The 19,156-nt window shown below is 43.3% G+C and overlaps 1 long non-coding RNA gene across 3 annotated transcripts in view; it reads right to left on the bottom strand.

Annotated features, from left to right (window-relative positions):
* The window catches only part of LOC137621184 (uncharacterized), a 57,057-nt gene that overhangs the window by 32,331 nt on the left and 5,570 nt on the right, over nt 1-19,156 (bottom strand). For 2 of the 3 annotated variants that reach the window (XR_011040166.1, XR_011040164.1), the window contains exons 2-3: nt 17,904-18,098; nt 9-179 (exon numbers count right to left, since the gene is read on the bottom strand). This is a non-coding gene — a long non-coding RNA (uncharacterized lncRNA). Of the gene's footprint in view, nt 1-8; nt 180-5,984; nt 6,156-17,903; nt 18,099-19,156 lie in introns of all 3 variants that reach the window. The other variant, XR_011040165.1, reaches the window with a different exon arrangement.

Genomic DNA, 19,156 nt, shown 5'->3' with positions numbered 1-19,156 from the left:
TGCATCACCTTTATCCAGCAGCAATGTTTTCCAATCACTTCTGTCCAATTTTTCAAAATCTCAGTATGTCAAATTTAGTCACCTCAGCAGCTGCAAAGTAACTGACAGTTATCCTTTAAAAACTTGGCTTTGTGACGACATCAGTATTGTGTTTCCTTCAATTCATACATGCCAGCACCCTGAAATAAGATAAAATGGTTAATATAGGTACATTCATTAAATTCATATTCATATCCCAATTTGCTTTAAGCACAACCATTCATCACTATCTAGTCTCCAATTCTACAAATGAGGCTAGTACCAGCAACACTTCTAAATCAGTTTCTCCTTTTACAGTCCATTATTAAACATACCTAATGTGTTTCTTCATGTACCATTGCTCCCTATGACTTTCTGGGCCCAACAGGTGTGCTTTTACCCTGATATTTCCTTGGAAGGGTTACCATAAGTAATATAACCTCTATCTTAGTCCTTCCAAGTTAAACAAGTTGAATTTTATTCTTTCAATCTCCCTGACAGGTCTCAAAATAGTAAACCAAGTTGTCATTTATACTGCCAGAATTTCTCATCCTCTAGCATCCCAAGGAAGATGGAATGAAAGGTTTCATTGGATGGACACTTGAGGTGCAGGTGCTTCAAGTCAACAACAGTAAGGGAAGATACAGCCAAAGAAAAGTAAAGATTTTCCTTACCAACAGAAGTATAGATTCTTCAAAGTGGCGACTTGCCAGGGCATCTAGGGGAAGGGGAAACTATCTTTCAAATCTTGCTTTAAGAGGGAGAATGATTATAAGAATTAACAAAAATTAAAATTAGTTAACATAGAAAATTATTTGACTGACCTTATTAAAGACCAAATTAGCTTTTATGGGATTTTTTCCACCAATGACACCAGTGAGCTAACTCCTTTACATCCACACACTACCCTACCCCCAAGTGATGGTACTTGACCTCAATAATACGAGGGACTTTGTATATAGCAATATAATAATCATCACCCCTCTAATCATACCAAACTGCCGACATGCCTTTCTTTAGAAACCAGCCCACCACTGGAATCCATGGGCTAATTTCTTTTGTGCGAGTGAATGTCCTCCATATCAATTTTAAGAATATCTACCAGTATCTCTAGGAATGAAACATTATCGAGTAGTTAGCAAAACTACCAAAGCACCCACAATTAGTCTTGAAAACTCCAATCACAGCAAGTGCAATTCCCTCTCAATACAGACGCTAAATAGAGAAGAGAGGTTGGACAGACAGGTGTGAGAATGTTTTTGTATGGAGAATGAAATAATTTTAAGAGTATTTAAGAGTATTTGAGACATCCCGAGTCAAAAATATGACATTCGTAGATAATTTTTATTTTTTCTAACTATGCAAACCTTTGCTATTCAATAGGGGTATTACTTTTAGTGTAACTGAAATGACAAGCCATTAATTTTTAAAGAGGGTTTACTACCCACACTGCTAGTTAGTGGGGGTAGGGGAGGGTAGCTTGCTACCCCACCCCCCCTCTCACACACCTGTGCTTGAGCTCACTTTGCTTGGAGGTAGGACTTCAAGGGGGATAGGGCTGGCGGGCAAGTTTGGTTAAATAGCTAAGGTTTGAACAGTTAGGAAAAATACAAATTTTCTACGAATTTGCTATTTGTTCCGTAACTGGAATACAAACCACGCTATTTAATAGGGGTGACTCGCCCATGAGGAAGGGTGGACGTCCCAGCCAGTCTGGCTTTTGGCTTTGCCCGGGGGCTCGTTATTTGAGTGTGTAAGCACCCAAGAAATAAGGAGTCCCTGCACCTCGCTAGAACCTTGCTACGCAAGCTGTGAGTGAAGGTATGAAGAAGTGTGACTCGTCCTAAGAAGTTGTTCTGAAGTTCCTTAGATGGAAACTTGTAGACTACTAGGCCTTTCCCAATACCACCTCATCAGGGTATGGGGACGTAACAGTATTAATCTTAATACTAGGAACACAAGGGAGCATGGTTTACCTGCAGTGGTTTGAGGTCAGCTATGCAAGAGAACCCAAGATGCTGCTTTCCCCAAGAGAGGGGATGATGAAGAAAATAATAAGGGCCAGTCAAACTTTTTCATTCATGCACACTAAAACTGGGTAACAATGCCCTCAACCTTCTGCTACTTGTCCACTAAGGAGCTTGAGGTTTTAAACCAGTTGTTGTGCAGCCACCACAGGGCCGATAGCAAACGTATCGAGTCTCCTGTGGGTCACGTCTTGCAGGTAGAGGGATGTGAATGTTGTTTGACGTTTCCACACCCCAGCTTGAAGAACCTGCGTCACTGAAATATTTTTTTTGAAGGCCAGGGACATAGTTATGCCCGACATCATGTGCTCTAGGGCGACGTGATAGAGGAGGGTCTGGATTCAAGGCCAGGTCAACGACCCTACGAATCCATGCAGAGATGGTGTTCTTGGTGACCCTCCTCTTAGTCCTTCCTGTGCCGACGAATAGTGCTGGCACATGAGGACGGGCTGCAGCTGTTCTTTTGAGGTACAGCCTCAAGCTCCTTACTGGGCATAGTAAGAGATGGTCTGGGTCATCTGTTACAGTTCAGAGACTAGAAATCGTGAAGGAGTCGAATTGAGGATCCGCCACTCCAGGATTCTGAGTCTTGGCAATAAACTCAGGGATGAAGCTGAACATTACGTCTCCCCATCCCCTTGAATGGGCGATGTCATACGCGAGACCATGAAGTTTGCTGACTCGCTTGGCCGAGACCAAAGCTAGCAGGAATACAGTCTTCCAGGTTAGGTGGCGATCTGATGCCTGGCGTAATGGTTCATAGGGAGGTCTCTTAAGAGACTTGAGAACTCGTACCCTGTTCCTTGGGGAGGTCACACTTCTGTCTGAGGGCTGTAAGTTCATAACTACATATGAGTAGAGAAAGTTCTAGCGATGAAAAAATGTCCACTCATTTCAGCCTGAAGGCTAGACTTAAGGCTGAGCAATAGCCTTTCACTGCCGAGACTGAAAGGCGCATTTCTTCACGCAAATACACGAGGAACTCCGCTATTATTGGAATAGTGGCATCAACTGGAGAGATACCCCCTTCCACGACACCAACCACAGAAAACTTTCCACTTTGCCTGGTAGACTGCTGCAAAAGAGTTTCGCAGGTGTCCAGACATCCTGACAGCAACTTGTTGCAAAAATCCTCTCTCAGAGAGGAGATGCTGGATAGTCTCCAGGCGTGAAGTCGTAGTGAACCTACGGCTTTGTGGAAGATGTTTACATGTGGCTGTTTGAGTAGATTGTGCCTGTTTACTAAAAAAAATTTTATTAAAAGTGGCAATACATTTTTACTCAAACAAAAATGCATTATTTCATTACAAAAACCCTTAAACCTACAGTATTTGAACTATTAGGTTGAAAATTCTCCAATTTTTGTATCTTTTATACTATTCCAGTTATATTGGGGAAAGAATATTAAGCCAGGCTAATTAAATCGATGGGTGAACAAGGTTTCAAATAACAAATGGAGACAAGATCAACTTAATAATATATGGTAGGAAGTAACTTTATTTGATGCCCCATCTACATTTTATATCTCAAGTGATTTGAATGTGAACTATATTATTTGAGATCGTGCCCATGCCCTATTGATGGGCATAAAAGTTGCAAGTTGACAATATTGTGGCTTAACAACTGTCACTTCCTCCAGGACTTAAGAGGATTGTGTAAATAACTATCACTGGCATATATACTTTATATACCTGCCTCCCAAAACACTACCTTAGTACATAAGATATTTATTATGGATTATCTAAATTTCAAGCAACAGGCCAGGTATCAAGATCAGGTGGTCATCAGAAACCATTACTTAGTAAAATAAAAAAAAATAGGAAGAGAGTACCATTCTTTTTTAGGCTTGATAAAAATCAAAGGAAGAGTAAGGGGTAAAATGAAAATCTTTCAAAGAACCCCACAATACACAACAAAGTCTTAACAGTGTGGATGCTTAGAAGGCCCAGAAAAAAAGGGCAGAGAAACTGTTCAGCATCGAGGTTCAACTATAAGGGTGCACTTTAGCGGTTTCCCTATTGTAAAGTTGAAGTAGTTGGCAGGCTAGATGGAAAAACTGAAGTGAGAATGGAGGCAAAATAGATGAGAAAAAAAGGGGTGCTGCTATTGGCCATTCAGAAAAATCTTGTGTAGAAAGATTTTAGTAGCCAAAAGAGTAGTGATTTGGCAGAAACAACAGCACACTGAAACACCTAAACTAACTAGAGACAACTTCTTTTAAATGTGACCAAAGAAACAAGATCCAAACAAGATCCTAACAAGCAAGCTGAAGGAGTCTCCAGACAAATCTGCTGTAATGGCATCTTACCCATTGAGTAAAAATCAATGTAATGGAATGGTCATTAAAAAATTGAAGGAATACAAACCTCAATTTCTCCAAATCATTCAAACTAGGATTAGATCCAAGAATTTTTGCCTTTTAGTTCAAACACTAGGTCCTGGGAGGACATTGTGCACATGCGCATTAGGTACAAATTCCAAAGTTGCAATATTAAGCAAACATTTTGAGGTTGGACAGCAAGATGGAAGAAACAAATCATGAAGAGAAGTATAATTGAAAACTAAAAAGTCAGTGCAATTAAGGGCTAAAACATCACTGCAAAGACCTTCAAATAATATTAGCCTAAAGGGCAAACCTTGAGGTAACAGTATAAATTGATGCTTAAAGGCCACACATGACTGGCAGAGGCTAGGAACAGTGACAGTGTCCTCACTAGCAGGACAATGCTTTGAGTCATCAGGTAGACCTATAGGCTCCACTCTATTTTAGCTCACAAGAATGGTGAGGTTGCAGATGTGAGAAGCTATCAAGTTTGAGCGGGACTCCTACTTGCGTCTGGCAGATTGCAGCCAAGGAAGTTTCCAATCGGCAACCACAAGATTGAGTCAAAATATGCATATTAATTAAAACAAAGAATTAATCAATAAACCTGGTGTATTTTTGGGAGCAAATGTACTGTGTAATCCCCAAGGACTCTTCTGGTAAAGGCTTTAACAGGCAATCCTATCACCAATCTTCTTGGGGACCACACTACACCTCAGCAAATGTAGGTTTTTCCTTTGCCAAAAGCCATTTTTTAATATATTACAAACTGTATTAGTGTTTTTCAGTGCTAAAATGATAAGAGAACTAAAGATTTGCACTCTAAACCTTTGCCAGTTAAATTTTTTAAATGGTGACCATAACTTAGCAGAATGTTACCAAGCAATCTTCAATCTGAACCTTGAGAAAAGTAATGAATCCTATAATCATATCTATACAGTACCTATACTTGTATATACAAAAATGTAAGCCCATAGTTTTTATCTATAGTTCATGAACTTAGCACTTAAGGCCTGACAGTAGAAATAGATATGACGTTAAATTGATACAACTTGAGTAAAGCCCAACAGATGCACAATAAACTAAAAGTAGAAGGGGTTGGACAGAAGTTGGAAGTTGCAGCTTATAATTATTGTCACTGAAACCAGAGTGAGTGGACAGGCTTGGTGGTAAAATTATAATCTTCCATCCAAGGTTTCATAAGTTTAATCATTGAAAAATGTATCTTTTTTAATATGCTGTTTTAAAAACAAGGGTTGTGACTTGCGAGTCAACATGATCAATGTAGCAACAAATCTTTAATCTGTTCTTTTGATTATATGCACTAACTAATGCAAATTTACTTGAAAATATGCTACCAGAAAAGTCAATAACAAATATTTATCACACTGATTATATTAATTACATTTGACATTTCCTGGATATATTTACAACATTATATAGGACTCAACCATTTTGATATCCTTCAACTTGCTGTAAAATCAACCCTTCAAAAGCTAACTCATAAGTTTGGTTACCTATATATAATTATCTAAACTTTGAATATAATTCAATGAGCAACACAATCAACTTCCATATAATTTTAGGTATATGAAAAAAATCAAAATATGCATCACCTTTATCCAGCAGCAATATTTTCCAATCACTTCTGTCCAATTTTTCAAAATCTCAGCATGTTAAATTTAGTCAACCCAGCAGCTGCATAGTAACTGCAGTTAAAACTTTAAATATTTGGCTTTGTGACGACATCAGTATTATGTTTCCTTCAATTCATACATACCAGCACCCTGAAATAAGATAAAATGGTTAATATAGGTTCATTCATTAAATTCATATTCATATCACAATTTGCTAGTAAGCACAAACATTCAACACTATCTAGCCTCCACTTCTACAAATGAGGCTAGTACCAGCAACACTTCAACATCAGTTTCTCCTTTCACAGTCCATTATTAAAAATACCTAATGTGTTTCTTCATGTACCATTCCTCCCTGAGACTTTCTGGGCCCTACAGGTGTGCTTTTACCCTGATATTCCCTTGGAAGGGTTACCATAAGTAATATAACCTCTATCTTAGTCCTTACGAGTTAAACAAGTTAAATTTTATTCTTTCAATCTCCCTGACAGGTCTCAAAATAGTAAACCAAGTTGTCATTTATACTGCCAGAATTTCTCATCCTCTAGCATCCCAAGGAAGATGGAATGAAAGGTTTCATTGGATGGACACTTGAGGTGCAGGTGCTTCAAGTCAACAACAGTAAGGGAAGATACAGCCAAAGAAAAGTAAAAATTTTCCTTACCGACAGAAGTAGAGATTCTTCAAAGAGTGGCGACTTGCCAGGGCATCTAGGGGAAGGGGAAACTATCTTTCAAATCTTACTTTAAGAGGGAGAATGATAATAAGAATTAACAAAAATTAAAATTAGTAAACATAGAAATATTTTGACTGACCTTATTAAAGGCCCAATTAGCTTTTATGGGATTTTTCCACCAATGACACCAGTGAGCTACCTCCTGAACATCCACACACTACCCTACCCCGAAGTGATGGTACTTTACCTCAATAATATGAGGGACTTTGTATATAGCAAGAATATAATCATCACCCCTCTAATCATACCAAACTGCCGACATGCCTTTCTTTAGAAACCAGCCCACCACTGGAATCCATGGGCTAATTTCTTGAGTGCGAGTGAATGTCCGCCATATAAATTTTAAGAATATCTACCAGTATCTCTAAGAATCAAACATTATCGAGTAGTTAGCAAAACTACCAAAGCACTCACAATTAGTCTTGAAAACTCCAATCACAGCAAGTGCAATTCCTTCTCAATACAGACACTAAAAAGAAAAGAGGTTGGACAGACAGGTGTGAGAATGTTTTTGTACAGAGATTGAAATAATTTTAAGAGTATTTGAGACATTCCGAGTCATATACCGCTTTCTGAAAGCCCATTACCCCTCACAAGGCTTCAACACTGAAAATTATGTAGATCAACCCTTAACAAAAAGGCTGCCAGAAGCTCTTGTTGATGGGCAGCCCGTTAGGGGTACGCCTTTGTAATAAAATACCATTACACCAATTGAGGCTTTTTCCTCATATTTTAGATACAGTATTGGCACAAGCCAGTTCTCATACAACTGCAAAGAATTTAAAATACAAATTTATTTTATAATATGCATTGAATTTATTTTCTGAAAGATATTCTGTAGTCTTGTACTGTATAGTACTGGAATAACTTGAATTAGGCCAATACAAAAACATCTACTGTACTCTTTAGCATTCACAATCTTAAACTTGTTGAAATACATCTACCATACAAACATTAACTAAATTTCTTCTTAGACAGCTCAGGTGGTGGAATTAATCCCAAAGGGACAGCAACTGCATATAATGCCTGTCCTAAGTATGAAAACAATACAAAAAGATAACCTCTGACATCAGAACGATCACTTCGCTTATCCTTTATCATCAGAGCTGCGTAGAGCCTTTGGATTATTTTAATACGATGAACTCGAACGTCACTGGGAAAAAAAAAAAAAACTTTAAATAGCAGCACTGCATTTTCAATGATTCACAATAAAGATAAAGTTTTCTACAAACTCAAATACAGAAAACTAAACAACTGGTGCACTTACAGGATATTAAATAAAAAGGGATTTAGGATTAAGCAAAAACTTACTCATTTTAAAGGTTAAGTTACAGAAATTTAAGTTGATCGCAATCCAAAATTTATTTAAAGTTCCCAATACAAAGAACTTTTTTTTCATACAATTCTTTGCAAATACATTATAGTAGGAAGAAGGAAAGTAATTAATTCTAGATCTGGTGAGTTAACGCATGGGCGCGTAGGAAACCTACGACGATTGAAGCGTTGGCGTTGAAAACGCTTGCGCGCAGGCAACGAATCGCGCGGGCGCGTAGGAGATCGCTTGCGCGTAAGGAGAGCCCCTGGATGCCTGTGAGCGCCTGTGCGCTAACTTAGGTATCTCCTGGGCAGCGCGGTCAATTGGAGGCGCTGCAAGTCAAGAAGAACCTGCTAGCGCTGTGCGCTAGCGAAGGAACTTCTTGAACTTCGTGACGAGGCAGGAACCAGGAGATCGTAGGAGCGTAGTTGCGTGGCCAGGAGAAATGCGCGGCCAGACGTATGAGAGATCGTCGGCGAGGAGACGAAGGAATAACTCCTTGCCTGCGCCCAGATCCGAAGATCATGGGCGCGTGGGCGAGCGATGGCGCGTATGCGCATATCAGGAAGGGGGCGCAGATGCGCGCTGGCGAGCAGGTGCACGAGGAGTTCAGTGAAGAACAACCTCTCTGCTTGCGCCCAGATCCGGAGATCGTGGGCGCGAGGGCGGACGTTAGCGCGCAATGCGCACATCAGGAAAGGGTGATCAGATGTGCGCTGGCGAGCAGGCGATCGTGGGCATTCAGGAGTTCGTAGGCGCACATGGCGCATAGCCGCTCAGAAGGTCTCAGAAGAGTTGGTGATCAGGAGTTGATTCAGCAGAAGTCTGGTCCACAGCAGGAGACTTGCACCCAGATCCGGAGATCGTGGGCGCGAGGGCGAACATTGGCGCGCATTGCGCACATCAGGAACATTTGCGAGCTACTGCGCGCTCGCGCGCAGTAGAATGAGGTTGCACAGGTAAAAAAAACTTGGCACCAAAGGGCTTACTCACATGTGAGATAAGCCCTTAGCCCCGAAGGGACCGGTGCCCGTTTGGAAAATGGGGTGGAGGCGCCCACAGCGCTACTGTGTCCAGGAACGGAGAAGGAAGACAAGAAGATCTGGCAGGTGTCGAAGATCGCGAATGAACTGCTGACAGGTCTAGAGAAGCAGCAGCAACTGTCTGTTCTCGTCGAGGAGGATCCTCTGCGGCTGAAGATGAGGACGACCACGGACAGGAGCACCATCATCAGTCCTCCGAAGAGGAGTCTCTGTTAGTGAACTCCCCCGAGGGGGGGAGACACTCGCAGCAGAGACCGTTGGACTCGGCTGCCCCCTCGAAGATGTTCGGAGGGGGGAACTGAGCCTTCAGCAACAACAGCAGGGGAGTCCTCCGAAGAGGAGTCTCTATGAGTGTCCTCTCTCGCGAATGAGAGGGATGCGTAGAAGAGACAGGAAGAACTGATGAAGGCACCCCTTAGGGCTGTTGGATCAGCAAGCTGACCATAAAGAGCAACCCTCCGAAGAGGAGCTCCGGCAGTTGCTCAGCCCCTTGAGCGTAGCTGCAAGTACGACTGCTCAGCACCAAGAGCATAATCGCACGAACACCATGGTCCGGCCTTGCAACCGCTCAACCCCTTGAGCATGGTTTCAAAAGCGGTAGCTCAGCACCAAGAGCACAAATGCCCGAGGACCAGAAAAAAAAAGGTAGGAGAAGAAACCCCCCTGAAGGGGAACAAACTCATACCTGGGAAGGGAACCTCCCTCGAAAGGGAAGAACCCACCCAAGGAGGCGAACCTCCTGAGGGTTCTATATGAACTAAGGAGCTGACAGTTGTCACGGGAGAACTTCTAGGAGAAGGGACACGCCCATGACGAAGTCGTAGAGGCGGCGGCAACGGCAGACTCCCCAGGCCCCAACAGGACAGCTATGCTTCGTAGGCACTTTAGGCAAACAAAATGTTATTTTTATTAATAAAATAAATTTTTGAATATACTTACCCGGTGATTATATAAGCTGCAGCTCTGCTGCCCGACAGAAAAACCTACGGTCAAAATACGCCAGCGATCGCTATGCAGGAGGGGGTCTACATCAACAGCGCCATCTGTCGAGCAGGTACTTAGTACTCCATGTAAACAAAGAACCAATTTTCTCCTCGGTCCACTGGGTCTCTATTGGGGAGGAAGGGAGGGTCCTTTAATATATAATCACCGGGTAAGTATATTCAAAAATTTATTTTATTAATAAAAATAACATTTTTCAATATTAAACTTAGCCGGTGATTATATAAGCTGATTCACACCCAGGGGGGTGGGTAGAGACCAGCATTACATGTTTACATTATTATGAGCTAAGTATTTTGTATTTCATTTTAGCAGTTATTCAAAATAACAAACAAAATAAATAAGTACCTGGTAAGGAAGTCGACTTGAACAATTACTCTGCCTTTTTAAGTACGTCTTCCTTACTGAGCCTCGCGATCCTCTTAGGATGCTGAGCGACTCCTAGGAGCTGAAGTATCAAGGGTTGCAACCCATACTAAAGGACCTCATCAAAACCTCTAATCTAGGCGCTTCTCAAGAAAAGAATTTGACCACCCGCCAAATCAACCAGGATGCGAAAGGCTTCTTAGCCTTCCGGACAACCCAAAAAACAATAAAAAACATTTCAAGAGAAAGATTAAAAAGATTATGGAATTAGGGGAATGTAGTGGTTGAGCCCTCACCCACTACTGCACTCGCTGCTACGAATGGTCCCAGGGTGTAGCAGTTCTCGTAAAGAGACTGGACATCTTTAAGATAAAAAGACGCGAACACTGACTTGCTTCTCCAATAGGTTGCGTCCATTATACTCTGCAGAGATCTATTTTGTTTAAAGGCCACTGAAGTTGCGACAGCTCTAACTTCATGTGCCCTTACCTTCAGCAAAGCATGGTCTTCCTCATTCAGATGGGAATGAGCTTCTCGTATCAACAGTCTGATATAATAGGAAACTGCATTCTTTGACATAAGTAAAGAAGGTTTCTTAATAGCACACCATAAAGCTTCTGACTGTCCTTGTAAAGGTTTAGTTAGTCTTAAATAGAACTTAAGAGCTCTAACAGGGCATAAGACTCTTTCTAGTTCATTTCCAACCAAATTAGAAAGGCTTGGAATATCAAACGATTTCGGCCAAGGACGAGAAGGTAGTTCGTTTTTGGCTAGAAAACCAAGCTGTAAAGAACATGTAGCCGTTTCAGATGAAAATCCGATGTTCCTGCTGAAGGCGTGTATCTCACTGACTCTTTTAGCTGTTGCTAAGCAGACGAGGAAAAGAGTTTTTAAAGTGAGATCTTTAAAGGAGGCTGATTGTAGTGGCTCGAACCTTTCTGACATAAGGAATCTTAGTACCACGTCTAAATTCCAACCTGGTGTGGCCAAACGACGCTCCTTCGAGGTCTCAAAAGACTTAAGGAGGTCCTGTAGATCTTTGTTGTTAGAAAGATCTAAGCCTCTGTGACGGAAGACTGCTGCCAACATGCTTCTGTAACCTTTGATCGTGGGAGCTGAAAGAGATCTTTCCTTCCTCAGGTATAATAGGAAGTCAGCTATTTGGGTTACAGAGGTACTGGTTGAGGATACTGATACTGACTTGCACCAGCTTCGGAAGACTTCCCACTTCGACTGGTAGACTCTAGGAGTGGATGTCCTCCTTGCTCTAGCAATCGCCCTGGCTGCCTCCTTCGAAAAGCCTCTAGCTCTCGAGAGTCTTTCGATAGTCTGAAGGCAGTCAGACGAAGAGCGTGGAGGCTTGGGTGTACCTTCTTTACGTGTGGCTGACGTAGAAGGTCCACTCTTAGAGGAAGAGTTCTGGGAACGTCCACCAGCCATTGAAGTACCTCGGTGAACCATTCTCTCGCGGGCCAGAGGGGAGCAACTAACGTCAACCTTGTCCCTTCGTGAGAGGCGAACTTCTGCAGTACCTTGTTGACAATCTTGAACGGGGGGAATGCATAAAGGTCTAGATGGGACCAATCCAGTAGAAAAGCATCTATATGAACTGCTGCTGGATCCGGGATTGGCGAGCAATAATTTGGGAGCCTCTTGGTCATCGAGGTTGCAAAGAGATCTATGGTAGGTTGGCCCCATGTGGCCCATAGTCTCTTGCACACATTCTTGTGTAGGGTCCATTCTGTTGAGATGATTTGACCCTTCCGACTGAGGCAGTCCGCCCTGACATTCATGTTGCCTTGAATGAACCTTGTTACTAGAGATAGGTTTAGATCTCTTGACCAGGTGAGGAGGTCCCTTGCGATCTCGTACAACGTCATAGAATGGGTCCCTCCTTGCTTGGAGATGTACGCCAAGGCCGTGGTGTTGTCTGAGTTCACCTCCACCACCTTGCCTAGAAGGAGGGACTTGAAGCTTTTCAAGGCCAGATGAACTGCCAGTAGCTCCTTGCAGTTGATGTGTAACGCTCTTTGATTCGAGTTCCAAGTTCCCGAGCATTCCCGACCGTCTAATGTCGCACCCCAGCCCGTGTCCGATGCGTCCGAGAAGAGAACGTGGTTGGGGGTCTGAACAGCCAGGGGCAGACCCTCTCTGAGGTAGATGTTGTCCTTCCACCAAGTCAGTGATGACTTCATCTTCTCGGAAATGGGGATCGAGACCGCTTCTAGCGTCTTGTCCTTTCTCCAGTGAACAGCTAGGTGAAATTTAAGGGGTCGGAGGTGTAGTCTCCCTAACGCAATGAACTGGTCCAGGGATGAAAGCGTCCCTATCAGACTCATCCACTGTCTGACTGAACATCGGTCCTTCTTTAGCATGTTCTGGATGCATCCTAGGGCTTGACTTGTTCTGGGGGCCGACGGAAAAGCCCGAAAAGCTTGACTGTGAATCTCCATCCCTAAGTACACTATAGTTTGGGATGGGACCAGTTGGGACTTTTCCATATTGACCAGGAGACCCAATTCCTTGGTCAGATCTAGAGTCCACTTTAGATTCTCCAGACAGCGACGACTGGAAGAGGCTCTTAGAAGCCAGTCGTCCAAATAGAGGGAGGCTCTGATGTCCGCTAAATGCAGGAATTTGGCAATATTCCTCATCAGTTTCGTAAAGACAAGAGGCGCCGTGCTTAGGCCAAAGCACAGGGCTTGAAATTGGTAGACAACCTTCCCGTAAACGAACCTTAGAAAAGGTTGGGAATCTGGGTGGATGGGGACGTGAAAGTAAGCGTCCTTTAGGTCTAAAGAGACCATCCAGTCTTCCTTCCTGACCGCTGCTAGCACAGACTTTGTCGTCTCCATGGAGAACGTCTGCTTTGTGACAAAGACATTCAGAGCACTGACGTCTAGCACCGGTCTCCACCCTCCTGTCTTCTTTACCACTAAGAAGAGACGGTTGTAGAAGCCCGGGGATTGATGGTCCCGGACTTTGACTACCGCTCCCTTTTCTAGTAAGAGAGACACCTCTTGCTTCAAAGCTAGTCTCTTGTCCTCCTCTCTGTACCTGGGAGAGAGGTCGATGGGAGATGTTGCTAGAGGGGGCTTGCGCAAGAACGGGATCTTGTACCCTTCTCTGAGCAACTTCACAGATTGTGCATCTGCGCCCCTGTTCTCCCAGGACTGCCAGTAGTTCTTGAGTCTGGCTCCCACTGCTGTCTGAAGAAGGTGGCAGTCAGACTCTGCCTTTAAAGGACTTGGTACCTTTCTTCTTAATCCAACGTCTCCCTTCGGCACGAGCACCTCCTCTGCTGGAGGCTCTGCCACGAAAGGGCGGAATAAATCTGGACGCTGGAGTATCCATCCTGGGTCTAGACACGGTAGGCAAAGGGGTGGCTTTGCGGGCAGATGACGCAACCAGGTCATGCGTGTCTTTTTGAATCAAGGAGGCAGCAATCTCCTTGATCAACTCCTCTGGGAAAAGGCACTTTGAGAGAGGAGCAAACATAAGTTCCGATCTCTGACATTGTGTTACTCCAGCTGACAAGAAGGAGCAAAGGTTTTCCCGTTTCTTGAGGACCCCGGAAACGAACGAAGCCGCAAGTTCACTGGAACCGTCCCGTATGGCCTTGTCCATGCAGGACATAATGAGCATGGAAGTTTCCTTGTCAGAAGGGGAGGTCTTCCTGCTCAACGCTCCCAAACACCAATCCAAAAAGTTAAAAACCTCGAAGGCTCTGAACACTCCTTTCATCAGATGGTCTAAGTCTGAAGGAGTCCAACAAATCTTGGAGCGTCTCATGGCTAGCCTGCGGGGAGAGTCTACTAGACTTGAGAAGTCGCCCTGGGCAGAGGCAGGAACTCCCAAGCCGAGAACTTCTCCCGTGGCATACCAGACGCTCGATCTGGAAGCGAGTTTCGCAGGGGGAAACAAGAATGCTGTCTTCCCAAGGTGCTTTTTGGACTGCATCCAATCTCCCAACACTCTTAAAGCTCTCTTAGACGAGCGGGCGAGGACGAGCTTCGTAAAGGCAGGCGCGGATGACTGCGTGCCTAAAGCGAACTCAGATGGAGGAGAGCGTGGGGCTGCAGAAACAAACTGATCAGGATACATCTCCTTGAACAGTGCAAGAACTTTCCTAAAGTCCAAGGAGGGAGGCGTGGTCTTGGGTTCGTCGATGTCCGTATGCGGGTCGTCAAAGTGTGCAGCGTCGTCATCATCAGAGTCCATCGTCTGAATACTGAGGAGGAAGCGGCAAAGGAGTAGGAATTGGCTGGTCAGCTGAGTCCGGCAGCACGGGTGCATGCGTGACTGCACTGGACGCAACGTCATGGAACTGTTGGCCAGTCTGTGAGCTGGCAACAACCATAGCAGCGCGGGAGCGCAAAGCGTCTACTCCTGACTGTCTAGTCTGCTGTGGGCGAGTAGTGGTAACCACACTGGGTTGCGGAGGTTGACGCACCGCGTCAAAACAAAACAACTTAGGTTGTTGTTGTAACTCGTGAACGTCAACGGAGGGTTCCGTGCGTCGCTGAACGTCAACATGCGGCTGGCAGGGTACACTGCGCATGGGTGGCGGGACTCTCACAGCTGGAGTGCGGGAGAAGGTAGCCTCAGCGTCCACTGGACGCACAACCGTAGTTGGTTGTAGGCTAACGGTTGGTGCAGCGTCAACCTTCTCCGCACGAAAGTCCTGCATTAATGACGTTAACTGCGTCTGCATGGTCTGCAGCAAAGACCACTTAGGGTCTACAGTAGCAGGTGCGGCAACAGACGGTGTTACTGCCTGTTGCGGTACCGCTTTGCCTCTCTTAGGAGGTGTGCAGTCATCGGAAGACTGCAGCGAGTCCGAACTGACCCAGTGGCTACAACTGGGCCGTTGGACTTGCGCGGAAGGGACCGACTTGCGTTTAAGAGGCCGTGAGACCTTGGTCCATTGTTTCTTCCGAGAAACATCTTCCGCAGACGAGGAATAAATGGGCTCTCTCGTCTTCTTGTGGGTGGGGCGATCTTGGTAAGATACGTCCGAAACCACGGAGGGAACGTCTGTCCGCTGATTAAAGCCTGTCGAACCCTTTGGTCGTACGACATTGCTTCTCCCCTGGGCTTGGGAGCTTGCAAGAGGTCCCGGACTGGGAGGACGACAGGCACGAACAGACGCACCCTCAAGCGCAACACTAACACTTTCCACAACACTACCACTCACTTTGTCACTACCCACTGCACTCTTACCCTTCAACTCCTTGACGTCTGCCATGAGTTGGTTACGGTCACTCGCCAATGACTCGACTCTCTCACCCAGAGCCTGGATGGCACGCATCATATCTGCCATCGAAGGTTGTTGAGTGCTAGAAGGGGGATCAGGAGCAACCACTACAGGGGAAGGAATAGGTTGTGGGGCATGAGGAGAGGAAATATCAACGGAGCGAGATGAACTTCTCCTGACTCTATCTCTCTCTAGCCTACGTGAATATTTCAGGAATTAGAGAAAATCGAATTCCGAAAGCCCAACGCATTCCTCACATCGATCTTCCAATTGACAGGTTTTATCCCGACAATTGGAACAAACGGTGTGCGGATCGATAGAGGCCTTCGGAAGACGCCTTGAACAGTCCCTAGCACTACACTTTCTGTATTTAGGGACTTGAGAAGGGTCAGCCATCTTGAATTAGTCAAAGGGGAATTCAAAATCTATCCAAGTCGTCAACAAATAATCCAAAAATCAATAAAAGAATGCAAGGATGTATTGAAGATAACCTCTGCAAAGCGAAAGCTAATAACTAGAAATGTGTACTTCACCAAAATCTGTGAAAACCAATCCAGTAAGCAACAGCGAATTTAGTAGGTCTTGCCGGTGGCACGACAGAGAGAAAATTGGTTCTTTGTTTACATGGAGTACTAAGTACCTGCTCGACAGATGGCGCTGTTGATGTACACCCCCTCCTGCATAGCGATCGCTGGCGTATTTTGACCGTAGGTTTTTCTGTCGGGCAGCAGAGCTGCAGCTTATATAATCACCGGCTAAGTTTAATATTGAAAAATACTAGATATTTGACTGTGAAAATAAAACAATTAGTTAACATTAATTCCCCTGGGGGAATCCGAAGAGGAACCCCTGCGGGAAAATAATATAAGAATTACACACAAGAATGCGCCCTCCTCCCCCACTGACACTCACGGGAAGGGGGGGGGGGTAATGCGGAGAACTGTAACAAAACAGAATTATAAAAATTATAAATATGTAATTCAACCAAGAATGTTACTAATAGTGAGAACGAATGAACCCCGAAAGGAAGCGTTCTACACAGAGGCTGAAAAGTTAAAAAAAAACAATTAGATTTAAATAAAAAAAAATTATCGAGACAAAATAAACGGAAGCAATTCAACCCGCAACGGGAAGGAAGCTACCGTAATACGTAGTTGTAATAAAAGGGTGAACGAACTCAAGGAGAGAGAGAGAGAGAGACCGTAGTCAAACAAAACTCCCAATTTCCCCGTAGGGAAGGAGGAACAGCGGAGAAACATATTAGTTAAGTAAAGTCCAGCGATGATGATTCCCCACGGCGGCAGCCGAAGGGAGACCGAAGGACCAAGGGAGAGATCGCGACCCATGAAAAGTCACCGTAGTGGCCTGAGACCACACGGAGAAGAGTCGTACAATGAGTGGACTTCCTACACACACAGCACAAACACTGAAAAGGAAACACTGTATTTCTATACTCAAATATATACATAAACATAAGAATGTTTACATACACTATATATTAAGTATAAGAAAAGTAAGTAATTAGTTAGACAACGCATTAATGGCTGCCATGCGAGGACGGAACAGACGTGTCTGTTCATTGTCCGACCCAAACGTGAAGTGAAGCAGTTCACCGGTGTGTGAGGGGGGAGGGGTAGCTAGCTACCACTCCCCTACCCCCCTGCTAACTAGCGCGGAGGTATTACACCCTCGTTAAATTCCAATGGCTCGTCCTTTCAGCTACGCCGAAAGTAAACCCTATGTAAATAGCGTGGTTTGTATTTAGGTTACGGAACAAATACCGCTTTCTGAAAGCACACTTACCCCTCACAAGGATTCAACACTGAAAATTATGTGGATCAACCCTTAACAAAAAGGCTGCCAGAAGCTCTTGTCGATGGCCAGCCCGTTACAGGTAGGCCTTTGTAATAAAATACCATTACACCAATTAAAGCTTTTTCCTCGAAATTTTAGATACAGTACTGGTACAAGCCAGTTCTCATACAACTGCAAAGAATTTCAAATATACACAAATTTATTTTATAATATACATTAAATTTATTTTCTAAAAGATATTCTGTGGTCTTATACTGTATAGTACTAGATTAATTTAAATTAGGCCAATACAAAAACATATACTGTACTCTTTAGCATTCACAATCTTAAACTTATTGAAATACATCTACCATACAAACCTTACCTATATTTCTCCTTAGACAGCTCAGGTGGTGGAATTAATCCCAAAGGGACAGTAACTGCATATAATGCCTGTCTTAAGTATGAAAACAATACGTATAGCTAACCTCAGACATCAGAACGATCACTTCATTTATCCTTTATCATCAGAGCTGCATAGAGCCTTTGGATTATTTTAATGCGATGAATTCGTACGTCACTGGAAAAAAAAAACTTTAAATGCCAGCACTGCATTTTCAATGATTCACAATAAAGATTAGAGTTTTCTACAAACTCAAATACAGAAAACTAAACAATTGGTGCACTTACAGGATATTAAATAAGAAGGGATTTACGATTAAACAAAAACCTACTCATTTTAAAGGTTATGTTACAGAAATTTAAGGTAATAGCAATCCAGAGTTTATTTCTAAGTTCTCAATACACAGAACTGTCTTTTCATACAATACTTTCCAAATACATTATAGTAGGAAGAAGGAAAGTATTTCATTCTGGATCTGATGAGACACTTTAAAATATTTCTGAAATAGGTAGAACCAGCTGTGCATCAATGAAACCTACATTCTAAAACAGATTCTATAGGATAGGAGTTTAAATAATTTAGCACAGAGGCAACAGTTTGCATTGGACCACACAATCTGCTAACTCTTAAAAGCCACATTTTGTATAAAAAAAATTTCAAAATCATTGATGCTCAAAAAGCGAACAGCAATAACACCAGGGAACAGATTTAAGAAAATTAACCAGTATCTGACCATTGTTTGCAAAACAGTTCTAGGCCAAAAAAACTAACACTTTACCAGTTTTCATGAACTATGAAACTTTTAGTATACACACATGACAGTTCATTCTAAAAGCTTCAAAATCTATTCATTTTTACTGTACAATATCACTGCATGACATGATACTGGTGAAATAAGGATTTTGCAGGTTATTTTCAAGCGTTTTAATATCCATTTATACAAAGAGAATTGTAAGGGAATTTTGGGTATGTATACAATGCTAACCTTACATAATGTCTCCTTCCTTACACTTAATAATTACATCCTCCTCTTACTGTCGTGAGTACTCAGTGGAATACTGGTAATATCTACATAGGTACTGAAGGTATGAATTACAGTACATATTTACCTCAAGGTTTTCCAAGTGATACAGCTTACTAGGTGAGGGTAGGGAATGGCAGGGAAGGGGAGGGAACAGTGTTAAGCTCCTTGAAAAGTAAAGACCTGGTTCTCCAGGTTTCATCATTAAGAAATG

The sequence above is a fragment of the Palaemon carinicauda genome, chromosome 27 (genome assembly GCF_036898095.1).
Source record: "Palaemon carinicauda isolate YSFRI2023 chromosome 27, ASM3689809v2, whole genome shotgun sequence".
Taxonomy (NCBI): Eukaryota; Metazoa; Arthropoda; class Malacostraca; order Decapoda; family Palaemonidae; genus Palaemon; species Palaemon carinicauda.
Note: the sequence above shows the minus strand (reverse complement) of the source record. Positions and strands in the feature narration are given on the sequence as shown.